Source organism: Typopeltis vanoorti, chromosome 1 (genome assembly GCF_054136105.1).
Source record: "Typopeltis vanoorti isolate ZY-2024b chromosome 1, IOZ_Tvanoo_1.0, whole genome shotgun sequence".
Lineage (NCBI taxonomy): Eukaryota > Metazoa > Arthropoda > Arachnida > Uropygi > Thelyphonidae > Typopeltis > Typopeltis vanoorti.
The window spans coordinates 124,931,636-124,951,145 of record NC_143549.1 but is presented as its reverse complement, the minus strand read 5'-3'; the positions used below and the strand labels follow the sequence as shown (position 1 = coordinate 124,951,145).

Sequence of the window (19,510 nt, the reverse complement as noted above, 5' to 3'; positions counted from 1 at the left end):
TCACTAAAACACCAAACAATGCTTTCCTACAGTCTTGAATTGGTGGATCTCAATCATGAGCTATTTATCAATGTGATGTCTGTAATATTTTGGCATTGCAAGCATATATGATTATATTCGAATGTCTTGTGTCATATTTGTTACTATTCTTCAATCTAATACTTTGAATTTATAATACCATTGTGCAATTTGCAATGTTAGCTGCTCTGCGGTGTGCAATGCATTTCACTGGTAACAATATGAACAAACTATCATAAATTTATTCTTAGTAATAGCGCGACAATATTATCAGAGATTGAACTTCTAAATCATTAAAGAAAGTGCAAGCAGAAGTTTTGAATGTGTTCTCCTTGCTGAATTAATTGAGAAATGAATTTAAGATATTTGTCTTTAGATTCTGTTAGAAACATTCATTTACTTAGCATACCACATCTAGGACTGAATTATATTTTTAACAAGGAGTAATAATTTCCATATTTCCATTTTATATGCAATATATTGATGTGTGATTAATGATTCTTAGGGAGTGTTTATCTCTCTCTCTCTCTCTCTCTCTCTCTCTCTCTCTCGCGCGCGCGCGCGCGTGTGTGTGTGTGTGTGTGCGTGCGTGCGAGTGACAGAGAGAGAGTGTTTAAAGAGAATTAAGATCGATGTTTTTTTCTGTTATGAGTTGAGAGGGAGTGTTTTTAGCATGATAGGTTAGTGATCAGTTGATTGTGCATAATCGGGTTAAAAAAACGAAGTTCTGCATAATATGTGGCTGTTTAAGTGATACGCTAGTGTCCAAAAGCTAATGATGAACTATATTTTTACCTGTATATGAAAAACTTTTCATGACTACAGCCAAATATCATTATTATTATCCTGTTACACCTCCAGGGAGTCCAAAGACTCATTGAAGGAGAGTGTGCCAACAGCATCGAACGAAAACATCCCTTCTAACTACTAATCCCGCTCAAACTTTCTTAACTTTTTGCATGAACCATTAGTAGCAGTGCGTATTTGTGCAATACGTATTTGGCAAAACAAATTGTCTAAAGTCGTAGCAATGGAATCAATCCACTTGATGGGGCAATGCCTAATAATGATGTGAAACAGTACTCCGTAGTAAATAATGTTTTAATTAGCGTTCTATTTTAAAAACTGTGTTATTTTAATTCCTGAAGTGTAGCCTGGTACCAGGTACTGTAGTGCTCAGTTCTATGAAAGTTAACTTTACCTCTGCAAGCAGTTTTAAAACTGTGCCTATTCAACCTGCTGTTATTCAGCTGTCGCCATTCGGCTAGTATACAATTTGAGTACCTACCTAGAAAGAATAGGATTAACTTTTAGCACTAAACTCTATGTAACATAATGGAAGTCCGCTGCAAAGTTTGTGAAGAGATATGCATTGACGTTACATCTGGTATGAAGTATGCAGACAAATACAAATGTAGTTATTATTTTTATTGTGCTGGTCTCAGCGAAAGCCAATTTAAAAAGCTCTCCAAAGACAGGAAGCAAAATTGGAAATGTTCTTCATGCAAATGTTGGTTAGCACTGGAAGTCATTCCAGTGCTAACCAACATTTGCATGAAGCACATTTCCAGTTAGCACTGGAAGTCATTCCAGTGCTAACCAACGCTCGCCGGCAACCTCTCCCAGGGGTGATGACTCCTGCATTCCCACAGACAATATATCTATAACGGATTTAATGGGATGAATAAAAGAAATAAAAAAGACGTCAACGACTTAAGAAGTTAAACTGAATATACCTCGTACAAAATAGATGACTTTCTGACTATCATTGCTGGCCTGACACAAGAAGTTAAGGAACTTAAAACAATGAACTTTGAACTAGAGAACGAAAATATGGAGCTGCGTAGGGAGCTGAAAAAATTCTTGAAACATTGGATGACTTGAATCAACAGGTAATTAGCTCAAACCTGAAAATTATTGGTGTTCCTTATGAACCACATGAAAATGTGATGAAATAGCGAAGGAAAATTGCATGTAAAATCAAAATCAACTATAATGAATATGATGATATTGAGGCTATACATCATGTTCCTAATGGACAGAAAGACAGAGCAATGCCTATCATTATAAAATTTAAAAGTAAAGCGATGAGAGACAAATGGCTACACGGAAACGAAAGTATCAAAATATAGAATAAGTACAACTGATATATGTGACACTTTCAAGGATAGTAAAATATATTTAAACGTGCAGTTGACTGGAAACCTAAAACATCTACTGCTTATTGCCAAGAAATGTAAAGAAGAAGTCCACTACAAATATCTGCGTATCAAACAGGGCAAACCTTTCATGAAAAGAGACGGTACATCTGAAATATGGCGAATCAGATACAAAGAAAACTTGTCTAAAAACTCCGAGAAAACAGCAAGAGTGATAACTAATTACGAACAACAATGGCAGTTGGGAATAACAACTGTGATGTTACTTTTTATGAAAGTGTAATTTGTCATGACTCAGTAGAATTAAAAACTTTTTATCCTCAGACACTGTAAGTACCTTGAATATTTTGCATATAAATAAAAGAAGTATTCCAGATAAATTAGAACACATTGAGTTACTACTAGACAATTTAAATTATAGTTTAGATGTTCTGATATTAACAGAATTCTGGGTTAAAGACGAAGAAATTGATTTGTACAATTTAAGCGGATTTAAAAATTATTATCAATGTAGAAATTATAACAAATCTGGAGGTGTAATTATCTTTATTTGAAATTCCATATCTGTTAATAACATTATTAACATAAAAAAGAAAACAGCTGAAAATGTCAATTTATATTTAGAACATCATAATATACAATCATAATTTGGGTTCAGGTAAAAGTTTAGCACAGTACATGCTTTACTGAACTTTAAACACAGTTTATGAAGTTTTCTCAATAACACAGTTTACTGAACTTCACAAACAGAGTTTATGAAGTTCAGAAAAGCTTTGATGAACATGAACTAAAATTAGCAGTATTTCTAGATATATTCTAGATATACACAAAGCTTTTGACACTGTATCACGTGAAATTTTAATAAAAAATTTAGAAGTCATTGGAATACGAGGTACTGCCCTAATTAGATTCGTATATATAATGGCTGTATATAGGTCGTATTGATGCCCAGAGTCCAACTTTATACAAGAACTCGAGTGCAGTCTAGATCAGTGGTCTCGAAACTTTTTTGATCGCTTACCCCCAAGACAGAAAAAATAAATAGCGCGTACCCCCAATTGATTGACCAAAATCTATTGTAATAAGTATTATAAAGAGGAAATATGCCTTGTATCATCATATAATAATTAAAAACGCTAGATATTTTTACACATTATTTTTATTATTAACAGCTTACAAACATATTTATTACAATACTTAATGTGAACAATGGCCTTGCATTTCTTTCATAATTTCTTGAAATTCCGGTTTGATGGCTTCCGATACTGCGATACGTTATTTCTTTAAATTATCTGCAATTATTTCTATATGTCTACCAATAGTATTTGCTGATAAGGGAATACATTTTAGTTTATCTGCATATTCTTTTCTATGGATTATTTCTACCATTTTTATGGTGGTTGGGAGAACAAGTGTTTCCCCAATGGTGTGTGGCTTTTTGTCTTTTGCAATTAAGAATGCAAACTCAAAAGATGGCTCCAAATATTTATCGTTAATTATAGTGAATTTTTTTAAATTGTTGGATTGAGAATTACATGTCTTCAAACATCGTTCAAAGAATTGTAATGATTTGTGTTCATGTTCAGGATATTTAGTTTTTAAGTGTCTTACTAATAATGATGATTTCATACTTCCATTACATAGCGTCTCATGACACAACACACATGTAGGACGAGGTTCATTGTTGACTATCGTCGATGTAAATCCCCATTTCAAGTAGTCTTGATAATTTCGAACTTTCTTGGGCAAGGTTTTGTTAAGTTTCGGATTAATGTTTTTATCACTTAATTTGACTGATAACGAACTTGTTTGAATAGAAGAATTAATCTTATATTTTCCTTGTTGTTGGTCTGATGTAGAAGTACTATCATAATTATTTTCAATTCGCAGTTTCCTTGTAGGAAATTTTTTAAACCATTTATCCATTTTGTGAGGGTTAATTTGTAAAATTAAATATAATTTATTTACTATTGATAATGTCAAACACTTTTAAAAAAAATGTAAGCAATTTTGATAATATTAATTCACTATTTCTAGTGTAAACGTAAACGTAAGCCAAAAAGGCGTTGGAATTGCACAGAAACAATATATACTAAAAAATCGTTAAACTTACTACTAATAGTCAAATAATTAATACAACTGTGGTGTCATGTATAGCAGGATAATTAAGCAATTTTCCTTCTCTAGTTAGGCTTGTCAACACTAGGATGCTCTACAAACAATGGCAATGATAAGAAGTAAGAGATTTCTCCCTAGTTTTAAAAAACATGACAGCTTTTCCACGGACAATTATGTGTGCAAAGTCGCCCAATGTGCGCTACTCGCAAATTTAAGTTTACAGGATATTTATAACGTCTTTGTCTATATTAGATATGTGTTTAATTGATGAAAGAAAGTCACATTCTTTATCTTTAATTAATTACTTAATTTTTTTCCTATCAATATGAAACTTTTTTTGATGTACCCCTACGTATCGACTCGCGTACCCCCTTGGTTAGGCGTACCACACTTTGGAGACCACGGTTCTAGATGATATCAGAAGTCACAATGTTCTTATAATTGGGGATATGAATATTGACTTGCTGAGGAATAGTGGCTCCTCTCAAGAGTATATAGATCTACTTGCCATGCATGGACTCAAAAATCATGTTTTCAGGAGAACGTTTAGTGGAAACAAAATCCAAGCAGCAGTTCTGCTCCAAACTCTCGCGGATCACTTTCCAATCGGTATTAAAGTGCATTTGCAAGTACAGCACAGAGATAGTACAACCCAAAACATTCCCTACAAAACAATTGACTCCAGGGTATTGAAGCATAACTTGAGCACTGTTTCTTGGGAAGAAATAACGACGAAACAAATATTATAAATGTACTGCAATTTTAAACAATAAAATACAAGACTCAATTAAAGTTAAAATAATCGAAAAAAATGAAAGAAACGAAGCCCTAAATTACACAGGAAATCAGACATTACATTTATGGTGTATTAGATTTCAATAGTACTTGACACTGTGTTCATAATATTGATTGTGCGGGTATTTTGTAAACTTTTTTATACACTTTATCTCTAATTTTTGTGTAGTATTAAAAATTAGAGATAAAGTGTAAAAAAGTTTAAAAAATACCCGCACAATCAATATTATGAACACAGTCTCAAGTATTATAGAAATCTAATACACCATAAATTAAAAGAAAGTAGAAACGAATACTACAGAAATTAATTCCTAAAATGCGAATAAAAACCTCAGAAAACAATAGAAGTTTTTGAATAAATTAATCGGCAAAGATATACGCAAATAAACCCTCCCCACAATTAAAGATATCGATAGGAATAGAGAAAATTAAGACAGACAATTAGCTGAAGAATTCAATAATCACTTTGCTACGGTCAGTGAAAGCATTCTGGAAAATGCTAAAACCACCCTTCAGAATTGCGCTCTCATTTGATAACTCCATATATCTTTTCCCCACTTTTGAAAACAAAATCAAGCGTTACAGCTAGCCTAAAAACAACTAAATCTTCAGGATACGATGGTATTACACTAGCATTGTGAAAGAATGGCAGCCGTACATTGTGGAACCCCTAATGTGCATTTTTAACTTATCACTGATGACAGGCACGTTTCCATCGGATTTTAAGAAGACTGTTGTACCCATTTATAAAAAAAAGGAAAAAAAAACTTGCAAATTACAGACCGATCTCCCTTCTACTGGTCTTTTCGAAAATATTAGGGAAATTGGTAAAAATTAGACTCATGAAATTTTTGGACAAAATCAACTTTTCAAAGAATCAATTTGGGGTTCAGGCAGGCAAACGTTTAGCACAGAACATGCTTTACCGAACTTCACAAACACAGTTTATGCCTCCCTTGATGAACATAAACTAACATTAGCAGTATTTCTAGATATACAGAAAGCTTTTGACACTATATGACATGAAATTTTAATTAAAAAAAAAAAAGTAGAAGTCTTTCGAATACGAGGTACTTCCCTAAACTGGTTCAAAAATTATTTAATGCCAGATCATTTGTAAAAATAAACAACGGCTATAGCAGCTCCAAAACAGTAGGCTGCGGTGTGCCACAAGGAACTGTCTTAGGAGCAACTTTACATATTTAGCAAAAACTAAATATGTAAATTTTAACTTGCGAATACAACATGCAAAATGAACTTCACTGCATAATTAATTTTGGATGATTGAAATTGCAGGACAAATTCTAATTGCAACTGTGAGTAAATAGAAAAAGTCAGTGTAATAATTTACTTGGGATTAAAAATTGGTAGAAATTTATGCTGGAAACCGAATATTGCCGATGCCGTAAATATAATAAGGATTATGTTGCTGATGATTATGTTATTTACTACCTAAATAGATTAATAAATTTAAATATGCTAAAAATATTATAATCTGCCTGGATTCAAAGCACACTACAATATGGTGTATTAAGTTGGGGAGGAATCTATCGCAGTGCGCTGAAACCTTTAGTTTCGACTCCGAATAAAGTAATTCAAATCTTAACTAGAAACAAATACAAGGATACTGCAATGTATGATAAATACACCATAATAAACATACTATCTCTTAGATATTTAGACGCCTATAGGGTACTGCTCGTCATAAAAAAAAAGGCAACGAATACGTAAATATCAAACAAGATTTCCTTAGTAGACATAACGGCCTAAAATTATAGTTCCTAAAGCAAATAAAGAAGCAATACACAAACATTATACTTATTTAGCACCAGAATTATTCACCACACTACCTGTAACAATAAGAAATGAAACTAACCCACACAAATAAAAAAACTCGAATAAAAGAATATTTATTTTCACAGAGAAATGAAGAAGCTCTGTTCAGAATAATAATATAAATGATTGGTTATTGCATATTGGTATTGAAAAGATCCAGTTTCAGGTGTAAAATGTAAAAAATTTAAATGCTAGTTTATTTTTGTTCCTAATTAATGTTATGCAACTTTCTCTGTACATATTACATGTCTCCTGCGATTATATTATTATGTTATAATAATATATAATGTGGATTATATGGATGTATATATGTGTATATAATGATAATGCATTACATAACGTTTTGTAATTTTATGCCTATCGTAACCTGGACGAGTTTTTGCTCATAGGTTACACATATGATTTTGTACTAGAATATGAAGCTTACAAAATAAAATAATTATATCACAAAAAGTGTACCGTGATTATAGAAAACTATGTGGAGAGACATTTCGGTGTGGAATATGTCCGCCTCAATTTACGATTGAGCTCTCACAGCGTCCTAGCAAGCTTAGAACCAAGTGATTAAGACGTTCTTCACGCAAACTGATAAACTACTCGTTCACAGCAAGGATAAGAACTTGTTTGTTTTCTCGAGGGAAATTTCGAGCAGCAATGCGTCTCTCTATTAGGTCCCAAAATAGCCGACTTGGAAGCAGACCTGCTGTGGTGCATCGATTACGTTTTGCTGTTATAACCAAAAATCTGTCTTGGTGCTACTTGGTAGAACGAAGTCGAACTGGAATATATTCCACTGGGTTGAAACACTGACCAAAACCCTAATGCCAAGCAGTTATATGAGATGACAAAATCTCTGCCAATATCTGTAATTCCGCGGCCTTCTTAAGTTTTCCAATAATTCGTCCCTGAGTGAAATCATCATATTTGAGACCAGTGTTTGCCACTATATTGTTTTACGAATTCCTTCAAACGCAATTCGCTTAGCGCAGTTTTTTCTTTTTATCTTATTGAGTGTACCACGTGACCCCTTTGTGCACTATTCGAAACTTTTAAATTTCACCCACTTTCTACTCGAAATCCTCCGTAATACAAATTGCAACAAGCTGTTTCATCTGAATTTGCGGGCTGTAATCTTTAGAATTAGTGTTGGTCCTTCGGTTTTTTTGGACACCAGTGTACTTGTGTCATGAGCAATTTCTTCAAATTATCATGAAAAAAGGCAAGGGATGTGTAATAATATTTACGTAAACCGTATAATCGAGTATGAATATTACAAGTTATTAACAGTGGCGATAAATAGTTATATAAAATAAACAATCTACAACCACGAATTAAATTTATTATGAAAATTGAAAAATACAACTGTTCAACAATAATACTTCGCTCACCATCAGACGAATTAATTACTTCCGTTTATCTAAAGTCTACTTTCACTTGATGTTGAATCTAGATTCAACAGCCTGATCAATATTCATCACACAAGACTGTAATTATGAAAACTTTATTGCGACATGATCATACTAATTGTTCTGCACCTCATATCACAGCAGGAACTCCTAAACATCAAACAATATATGAAACTCAATGGCTTCTCAGAAAGGACCACACAACAGCTTTTTAATTCCTATAACATAAATCAAATAATAAGGAAACAGTACATCGAGTTCCAATCTCATACATTTCTGGTATCTCATAACCCATTTCCAGAATTTTTAAGAAATACATTTAATGATCATTTTTCTTCCTATTATCAAGTTTTCAACATTTTCCATCTTCAAAAGATAAACAATCGCATCTAGCTCTCATTGGTGTCTATCGTGTTCCTTGTGACTCTCATTGTCTTTTAACAAACTGGATGCTCTGTGGAAATTATAACACAAGAGCACCAGCCTTATATTAATAACAGTAAATCTGCAAAATCTGAGCAAAATCCATTGAAATGAAACACGTTTACTTCATTGACATCGGTATAAATTTGAATACTTATTAAAGAAAGCTTTGAGGCCTCTTCACCGTTCGAACTTAAATGGGAACGATTGCGTTTCTGTATCTAAATTATTGGAAAGTCTTATTTCAATCATACAGCAGTATTTTTAAATAGCTAATGAATAATTAATATTGCAATATTTCTTCATTTACCCCATTGCGTTGTTTTAGGTATAACATCATGCGGCTCTTACTTTTTCAAATCAATCCATTGTTCGCATTCTAATTTGTAATTAAGTATTGTCGCCACTTATGATGACTTGTAATATATTCAGGCTGAATTATATATGGCCTAACTAAATATTATTACTTATTCCTTGTTTTTTTTTCTTTTTCCGATAATTTAATGAAGCCATAATGCGTTGTTTTGCGTAAGGAAATTATTACATATCGCTGTCGAATATTTTCATAGGAATTAGAAAAATATCTGTATTACAGGATGTTCATGGCTCTAACCACGCTACCGGCAGACGTTTAAGTTATCATGGATGCGAAGTGCTTATTAAAATTTTAATACCATTGAAATTGCATTGAAATATATGATGGATGCGAAGCGTATGCGGATGCGTATTTGGTCCATAATGGACGGTAATGAAGGTGGAAATAGGTATTGATATCAATAGTTACTCTCAGTAGAAAGAAAAACTTATTTTAAATTCATGTGGTGTGTTCCGATTTTCTTTAATTAATATTGTGGTTAACGGGTAAAGGAATTATTTTCAATAATGACTTTATTTTTCATTTACGTGGGCTGTTCAATAAGTAATAAGACTAATTTTACTGTGGCGAAACCACTCATCACAATATTAATTTCTGTGGAATAAAAAAATGTTGCTGTCTGTATTAAAAAAAGAGGTTGATAGATGGCGTATACGGGCTGATATGCCAGAGTTTCACTTGACTAAACGCAAGCTTGTTTCGGAGCGACTACGAGGCACTACCAGTCTTCGAAAGGGAAGCGTACTTGGAACAGAGTTATGCAATTAAATTTTGTGTGCGTTTGCAAAAATCGGCATCGGAGAAGAAATATTACTTCAGGTCTCATTCTAATACTTATATTATAGTGTCTTTCCACTTTTCTGTTTTTCGTAAAAACAGAATAGTGGAAAGACACTATAATTCGTTATCCTAAATTTCTTTCGATTTAAAGTACTTCTGATAGTTTTTTCATTAATAATTTGTTATTAGCATTTACTGTTATTTGCATTTTGCTAATGATGAGTAAGTGACGTTTTGTTTTATTGTTAACTAAATAGAGTATCTTATTTCACTTTGAGCTTTCCGGTTTTCAAGAGCCATTTTATTTTCGTATTTACTCATTTTTATTATTATTTTTATTTAAATAAATTACATTATTGTTACTTATGCCATTAATTTAGTTTTATGATTATTTTTAGTGCTCAAAATTACATTTAACTTACTGCTTTATTACATCTAAATTGGATACATCTTTCCCTTCTTTCTTCCTATTTTATGTTCTCGCTTGGGCTAACATCGTACTATACTTCATTCGAATTACACGAAATAAGGACTAATGCAATGCTCAAACCAGTTTCTGTGTCTGAATATCTGCGGGTGCTACACTGTTCATAATGGTGTTATATAGAAGAATAAAACTGTAGTTAAGCTAGTGCATATGCCAATGAAACCCTCCAACTCCGTATGAGAACTGCTAACTCACATTCAGATGAAAAGCCTAGATAAAGGCTCTTCGAATCCTAGTTGAGATTCGAACCCAGGTAATTACAACCAAAGCTCATTACCTAAACTGATTGTGCTTACATTCCTACCATATTGTATTTCTGAAATAATTTCCAAAAATTGAAAATTTGTAAGACATCTTGCACATAATTCTTTTTAACTTGCACACCTCTTCCTAATTAATATATTCTTCATTTTGCAAACCAACCTGAAAAATGCAATAGCTTGTTCCAGAAGAAATACGTTTCAAAAAGAGGTAGGTATATTAAGTATAGACTGTATATTGCTAACTCTATGTGCATCGCTATATGTAAAAGAGACTATCCTTAGGGAGATAGCATTTCGTTTATTATTATTATTATTATTATTATATAAGCATTTCGTCTAAATGGGGAAGATTGTTAGTCAATTCAGTCCCACAAGTCCTACAGAGACACAACAGATCTGAATTTTTCACCATAGCTATGCTTTTTTTAGGTAATGCTACTACTATTATAGAATCAACTCAAAGAAAAGTGAATATTAGGTATAATACACGTATCTTATCCCTTCTTTGAACTGCGGTCTTTCAGCACTTTTTATTTAAAACTCAAGATTAGACATGATATTTAGTTTGGAGAAGCAATTCATATGAACCCTTATTTATCTTCCAAATGTCACTAAAGTTAAGCTACTAAGCAATTTAGGATAAGGCACCATAAGTGCAGACTGCATATTATATACCTGTGGTATACTGCGATTTTGCACATTTTCATTTAGGTTATCCTAAAACATTCGTTATCAAAGACGCTTTGGTATTGGAATAAATAAATACATAAATATATATGTATATATACAATCAATAAATCGTAAAATGACTGCATATCAGTATTCTTTATAAAATTAAACCCAAGAAGTGCTAAAACCAACAACTTTTACCCCTCTTTTTTGATATATTTCTTCATATTTAATTAAAAATATTCTTTTAAAAATTGCACTTCATGTGTCCTCTTTGAACAAATATCTATAATGGAAAACCCATATCTTATATAATCATATAGCTTGAAATAAATTACCTTTAGATGTTCCACAATACTAATGAGGACGATCTATCTTTCCCAACTTTATGCATATGTGATTGCGTTGACTGGGATTAAATACTTCGATCCAGAAAAAGTAGCTGCACAAATCAAGGTCACAATTCATAATATGAAGGCAGATAAGCAAGTTCTCCTGCATATTCATAAAACTGCTATCATTTCCTGGTGTTAGTAGATTCGAAGAAAAAAAAAAGGGCAACGTGTCACAAGAACTTCTGCACAAAATGTAAATAACCAAGGTGCGATTTATATATTCTCATTATACCTTTATTGATTTTTTTTTAAACGAATGTTGCCAAATATTTATCAAAATATGAAAACAAATAATTAAATATTTGCATAATTCCTTAATCGTTTCACTACTTATTAATAATAGCTTTCGCTAATGTTAAAAAAAGAACAAAAAAACTATTTAATGTCACGATTCATCTGTAGGGAAGTTAGGTTTCGGTACCCTTGGCATATTCTTATCAATGCTTTATTAAAATTTTTATTATGTCAATTTTGATAATTAATAAAATATCCACTGTTACTGGCGTCCTTCTGGCAGCGGGATCCTTGGCAAATGTCCCAATGTCACAACATTGCTACACTACTGGTAGAGAAAACTGGTTTAAGTAATGTCTGTTCCATTTTAGTTTCTGTTATTTTTGTTATTAATATTCTTATTCTTATTTTTATTGAGTCCATTAGGATTAATTTTAAGTTGCGATGTGGATATGAAACCGAAACGGTTCCATATCCATATCGCAATGGAACCGATATGGAACCAGCACGAGATATTGCACGAGATACACTGTGATTTTTACAAGAATTTTTTTTTCCTTTTGTTTATTTATTATCTAAACGAGATTTTTCTCAGTTTTATTTTAGAAATACAGTGACCATGTACTTCTATAACTTTAAATTAAAAGATTCGGGAAAATAATGTCTTCAAGTATGTGATTTTTAAAATTTGTAAGCCTGCTTTGTATTTTTAAATTTGTAATTCTGCTTTATTTTACAGAACCCGTAATGTATTTTTCAATCAGCTTTTGATGTCAGATTGATAAAGTCTCGGAAAATTACAATCCTGCTGCCAGTATTTTTACTTAACTACAAGATAAGTTCACTAAAAACTCATTATCTTTCTTAAATGTCGCATATTGTATCTATACGTCAATTATAAGGCACTATAATTAAACAAAACCAAAAACTAGGCATATACTTATTTCCGATAAAAAGACTTGGAAGAATATCCATTCCATCCCTAAGATTGAAAAAAGGTATATTGGTGACGTTGTCTTAGTTTGTTGCCATAATTAACAATCTCTTGACGGATTTAGACTATACCATCAACCAGTATCCCTATATAAAGTTTACTCTTGAACGCAAGTCAACGTGATCACTCCTTTTCTTAGATTTAAATCCCACCAGTGAGTAAGATCTCCATATACGGACAACACGCAATCTAAAATGTATCACTATGCTCCTTCAGACATTGCAAATTTCAAAAATTATGGATTATCTGAATACTGAGAGCACGAGTTCACCTATGAATAATGATGGGATGGGATTAAACAAAGACAATTGCTAACAAACCTTGTCTATAACGATTAAGCACTATCTATAGTCATCTTTTTGTCAAAAAAAAAAAAAAAATTCAGCATATACTTACAACGAGAAGATTTTTTTTTTGTTGTTGTTGTTTGTTTGTTTCTTTTTCGTGTACTAGATCTGTTTCAGAAAAGCAAGCCAGAATTCTTGAGTACTAAACAAAAGCATTGTTCATCCCTAATACAATTCTAACTTCGACTGGTTTAACCTAAAATGGTCCTGTAAAATATTCCGGAATTAATTGCACATGCTCTGTGCAATTAATTCCGGAATATTTTACTCTGCAATCTCGGACACTGTGTAAAGGTGAAAAAATCTACCGAATAACGCATCGAAGAACATATCCGACACCTGAAACGTGAAAAAATATGACTGAAAAGTGAGCCATAGTGTTATCAACGCAATGCCCTGTTCTCACCTGCTAGTAACAACTCAGGTTTTGATAGGTCATAGCATTTCAACATCTGCATTGAACTCAGGAGGTTACAAGCATTATAGGGGATTGTAATGTTTTTAAAATGTTCAGATATACATTTAATGGGGTACGTATTGTTTGGGATCCAATGTTTGGTATCCAATACCATTTCAAAGATTCTTAATTTTTTCTTTCGGTTTTGTCATAACATGGTGTAACAGTTCGGAATCAATAAGAGTTGATGTCTCTCTTTCTCTGTGTTCACGCGTCTTATGGATCATCAGAAGAGAGTCTATCTAATGAAAGAACTGACACCTCGTTTCTTTGGTAATCAATATCTTTAATATTTTTCTGAATGGAATGTTGAAGAGATTTCTCAATCTGTTCGTTGTATGGTGTCCTGCATTCACGTCACAGTCGGTAAACCGCTGTATATTTTAGGCGACGGTATCGAGGATCCAACCGGTAAGATAAGATTACATCCTTAGAAAATATCCTCCGGCTGGATATTTTCTAAGGATGTTTTGCAGGGTCCATTGAAATGGAGCTATTATAAGGAAGAATAATAAAACCTTCCATATCTTTGGCATTGGAGTTACTTCCATAGTCATGTTGGAAAAGAAGTCTTGAGCTCATGATTTTGCAAAAAGGTGTTTTTTTCTTAGAGGCTGGAGTTATTTGGCTAGTTCATTTTCATCATTACCAAGTTGTTTTCATATCGTTCCATCAGACTATGTGACTAGCCTTCCTATTTTGTAGGTTTTGCCACTAACGTATCATTTTAATGAATTCGGTCACATTTCTTATTACATGCTCCATTCGCTGCAGATACATGAACGGATGGATACCAAAAACGAATATAAGACAATACTTCTAAGGAAATCGATTAACTCTGAAACTCTCCAGTACTAATATGATACTACACACAACCACTGTTATTTAGAATGGAACGTACCATTATATTCCCTTGTTTCTCGTAGTTGTTCGCCAGAATGCTATAGTCGAGAAGAAAGATAAATTGGCAGCGATAGACGCTTTTACAACAAAACGTAAATCACCAAACCTGAAGAATTTCATGTAAAATTTCATTAAACAAAATATTAATTATTTTTTTTCTGCTGTTCTTGTGGACGTATACATTTTTTAGGCAAAAAATAGAAATATTAGGACAGTCCTAGCAACCATAGATTCTAAATATTATCATATGTATATTGAAGGAAATCACCTCAGTGTTTCAATAAGCAGGGTGCTGATCTCTATTCAGAGATAAAAGTCACCATCAAACAGTAATGGAAAAAGATATCAACAAGTAAGTTATTAGAACTAAATCGTTATTAGTAAAAAGAATCTGTAAAGAGAACTTATCTGCACTGGTTTCCGTAAAGTAACAAGCAAAGAGAAAAAATCACGAACCTCAAAACCTTTTTTGGTGAATTTTTATGCAATTAGATGAAACGCAGAACGATATGAGATGTGAAAGAAACACTCACAATACTTTAAATAAATAGTATAATTCAGTACAAAATGGGTACATGACGACAATGGTCAAAAACAAGACGTCAAAATGAGATTGCCAAATGTTCTCAATAACGAATGTGGTCATTCTTCACAGCGATAAAGTGCACACAACGATATTTCATACGGTTTATAATGTTGTCCATGAGCTCAGTTGGTAACAACAAGAACAAAAAAAAAACCTCTCTCACTGCAAAGCTTTCCTAATTTGCTCAAAGATTTGAGGAGGGGTGGGAGTGAGAACAACACGTCTACCTAGAGCCTGTCAGACATACTGCATACGATAAAGGTCAGGAGACATGGATGCACATTCCATACACACAATAGTTTACTTCACAATACCCGTCCACGAGCTTCGCACGATGAGTACGAGCATCGTTGTTTTCTCCAGAACAGTACTAATGAAAATACTGAAGAAAAGGCAAAGTGCAGAAGCTACCTGGTTAACGTAGTCTGTAATGGAAGAGTCATCAACCAAGTGAGCCAAACTCTTCCTAACTGCAACAAAAATATTTAAAGAAGTCATTGTTATATAGTACCAAATGACATAATGTGAGAGCAGTTGGGAGGTGGGATTTCATATTCTAGAGTGAGTAGCTTCCAAAAGTGAAGCAACCTGTTTAGGAAAAAAAAAAATATGCCGAATTTTTTGGTAGTTGAGGTCTGCTCTGTAGAAGTGACGTGTTCATGACAGGAAATACTACAAGTTGGAGTCTGTTTGAAAACAGATAGTTGGTTATAGCTGTTAAGTTAAAATCATATCTCTCTTCATTATCAAAGCTTTATCAAAGATAAAGAACTGAGGTCTCTTTTGAGAGAAAACACAAAACTCTATTTTTCAAGCATTGAAGTTGACGAGGTCAAACGTTTAATAAGACATTCTTTTTCTTCATTTTTCCTAAGCATTGATTAGACAACTTTAAGCAACTGTTGTTGTGCATTCAGACATTGGAAGATGATATTCTAATGCATTTTATGTGCTCGCACTCAGTTTCAAAGTTTCTTCGTCAAGGACAATCCAGGGTTTTTGTCTAAATTTTTGTGCATAAACTCCTTCCTGAATGCCTGTTAAAATTATTGGCCAGCTATTTTTGAATGATTAACAGTGGAAACTGGCAATCCCTTAGTCTGTTTTCAAATGCTACTTAGGACTAAATATACTCGTCAACTTACTTTATAGAATAAGAGCGATTGAGAACATTTATTTTTATTTAATTATTTACGATCACATTATTTTTTTTTAGTTTTTCTAAGGAAATAGTTTGTGCAATTTTTTTATAGTTCGACTCGAGATTTAGGGCTGGCTGTTGCCTCTGACTCGTCGAGTCTCAAAACATAGAGTCATCCAAATAAATGCACCCTGTTGTTAGAGATTATATATTTTAATAAAATGATATGATATTTACAGATTAATGAATTCTCTCTTGAATTCTATGAATTCAAGAGAGAAAGGAAAAGCACCTACTAATTCATACGACGTTATCATTTTCCTGTATTAGTGCATTACCAAGTCTGCAATGCGCTAAAAAGGAGAAAACTCAAATGACCTATAAACAAAAAGGGATTTTTAAAGGGCACTAATGATGCGCTTATCCGGATAGACATTGATTTGCCTTAAACTGAGCATTAAAAAGAGTTCTGCAAAAAAACGAAAAGTATATAAATAAACGTGCAGTTTCTTTATATTTCATTATGTGTATTAAGTATTCATATCATCATGAGGAAAAAATCACAAATATTTCCATTAATCTTTTAAAAACTAGCAACTGCTTCCTACTATTACAGTTATTTACAAAGAAAATAATTGGTTTATGCTGTATTTGCGAGATTTTCTTGAGATTTCTTATTGTGATGATCATTATTATTAAATATTTAATTATACTTATATTTTATATATAATTATTAATTATATAGCAGATAACACTTCATATTCTTTATAAATCATATATATGAATTATGGCATGCAACGCCTACATTTCATCCTCAAAAATTAGCTAATAACATAAACAATTAATTCTAATCTCACTCTCTTCATAAAAGCTAATCCTAGCTTCAAGGTGGGATTAGTCAGCCTCAGCACAGCTTAATCAACTAATCCTCATAATTACCATTATTGTTATATTGCCTATTATTCACTAAGCAGTGAATACGGAACTCTTCGAACATACAATGGTGTGTAAACTGTATAAAAGTTAATAACCATAATGATAATGATCTCTCTCTCTCTCTCTCTCTCTCTCTCTCTCTCTCTCTCTCTCTCTCTCTCTCTCTCTCTCTCTCTCTCTCTATCTATCTATCTGACAGATGTATTTACTTATGCATCATAGTATAAGTTAATATAGAAATACTATCTTATTTCTATATTAATCTTATTATATATACATGACTATGATGATGATGATGATCATGATGACAAAGATGATGATTTTTATATATCATTTTGCATGTAACAAGTCTTTTATGCACATATCTATGCATGCACATATTGTAAATATTACATATGAATTATAAATATTAAAATTCTTATCATTATTGTTATTAGCTGGTGCACCGAAGAGTATGCGTGCAGATTATTATATATGCTCCCGTTTTAAGTTTTAAAGTATTTTTTACTCCAGTTTTTAATTTGAATTGCAATATAATTCTACTGTCACGCAGAAGACAATTAGGTATAATTCATCGAAATCTGCCAAGCAGTATCCAAATTTTATGTACTCAGAGTTGTAATCGGAGTGGACTGCGGTCACCAACGAGGAAAAACAAGGGAAGTTGCCATTTTTTTACTGTCGGGCGGTAGTTGCTCAAGGGGAGAAAAATGTCATGAAGTAATAAATTCCTGAAGGATCTGTCTTATGATGGAAATAATATAAAGGTGTGAAAAAAGGCCTTATGAATCATCCCTTTCCATGCGACAGCCTTCAGAAATACCCTGGCAACGTAAATAAAAGCGAACCGCAAGAAAGGAAGTGTCTTTATTATAAGAAATACAGCTACCCAGAACAAGATATAAATTAACAAAGAAACCCATTTTACCAGAGGAGGAATCAGACGAGAAGCTGATTTCTAGTAGTAAATATAAAAGATTTATATTTACTACTAGAAAACAGTTTAGAAACTATAACAACTAGCCTAATAGCAGCTTTCCAGGAACTTTTCGACAAACACAACGAACAGATAACAAAAACGTTTAGCGAGTATGAGGATTACCAAATTTAATAATACAGCAGTTGAATAAATGTTAGAACAGTGTTATTGTACTAACTGAAAAGCAACGTAATCTAATCAAAGCATCCGAACTCCATCAAGAACTTAATTCCCTAAATAACAAAGGAGTGAGGTTGCAGCTTTGCTATTACATGTACTCTTCAGCTGACGCACAGGACGCCTCGGAAATGAGACATTAAGTGTTATATGATAAGACTCTATTACTATGATATAATGGAGAGGAATATTTGGAAATCCTTAGAAATAGCATTTGATCCTAAGCACTTAAATATGAACACGAATATCAACTCGCTGGATACTTCCTTGCCATAGCTAGCCATGCACATGTACATGCAGGCTTAAACACACATACAAAGAGTGCAACAACCCAACTCGTAATTTAAAAGATTTTTTAAATAATCCGATTCTTGTATAATGGTCACATAAAGAATGGAAGGGGAAAGATTAGCAAAACAAGTATTCTCTGCCAGGTTGGCAGAAAAAAAAAAAAACAGAGGCGGACTAAGATGACATGGGTGGATTGATATGGCAAAAAGTTCCTTATAAGTTCTGATAATGTTGGAGTCTTGAAGGGTAACAGATTGATTTGGAGGAAAATTGTAGGTAGGAAGCTAGTAAAGATATACAATTTTCATGTAGTACTATCATAATATTCTGTACACCCCTTGAGGGTACATGTCAGGAATTTGATGATGATGATGATGAGATTGTTGTATAAGTGCCTTCTTCGTTTTTATAAATGAAGAAATTCCATGTTATTCGGATGAAACGCTGTGTTTATTGAGTAAAAAAAATATATATATATATATATTTTAAATCACAATTTATTAACTTTCAAAGAAATTACATGAGTGTGGGATACATTTCGCCACATGATATTATTATGATTACGACAATATAATACTATAAGTAACGCGAAAATTAATAGTAATCCTAACAAAAACAGTTTACAGTTAAAGTTTTACATCAAACGATTAAAAAAGCTATTTTTGCAGTTTGTCATTTACATTATAATTTTACAATTTATTTTTATTCATTTCGTGTATCTTTTTGCCTGTTGTATGTGA

At 32.6% G+C, this 19,510-nt stretch overlaps 1 protein-coding gene across 3 annotated transcripts in view; it reads right to left on the bottom strand.

Annotated features, from left to right (window-relative positions):
- Nucleotides 1–19,510, bottom strand: part of LOC150110390 (uncharacterized) — a 100,854-nt gene that overhangs the window by 41,074 nt on the left and 40,270 nt on the right. The window contains exon 1 of one of the 3 annotated variants that reach the window (XM_090393468.1): nucleotides 11,669–11,703. The exons of the other annotated variants lie outside the window; for them this stretch is intronic. The gene's annotated coding sequence lies outside the window, so the exon portion shown is untranslated. Of the gene's footprint in view, nucleotides 1–11,668; nucleotides 11,704–19,510 lie in introns of those variants that run through there. 3 annotated transcript variants of the gene reach the window in all.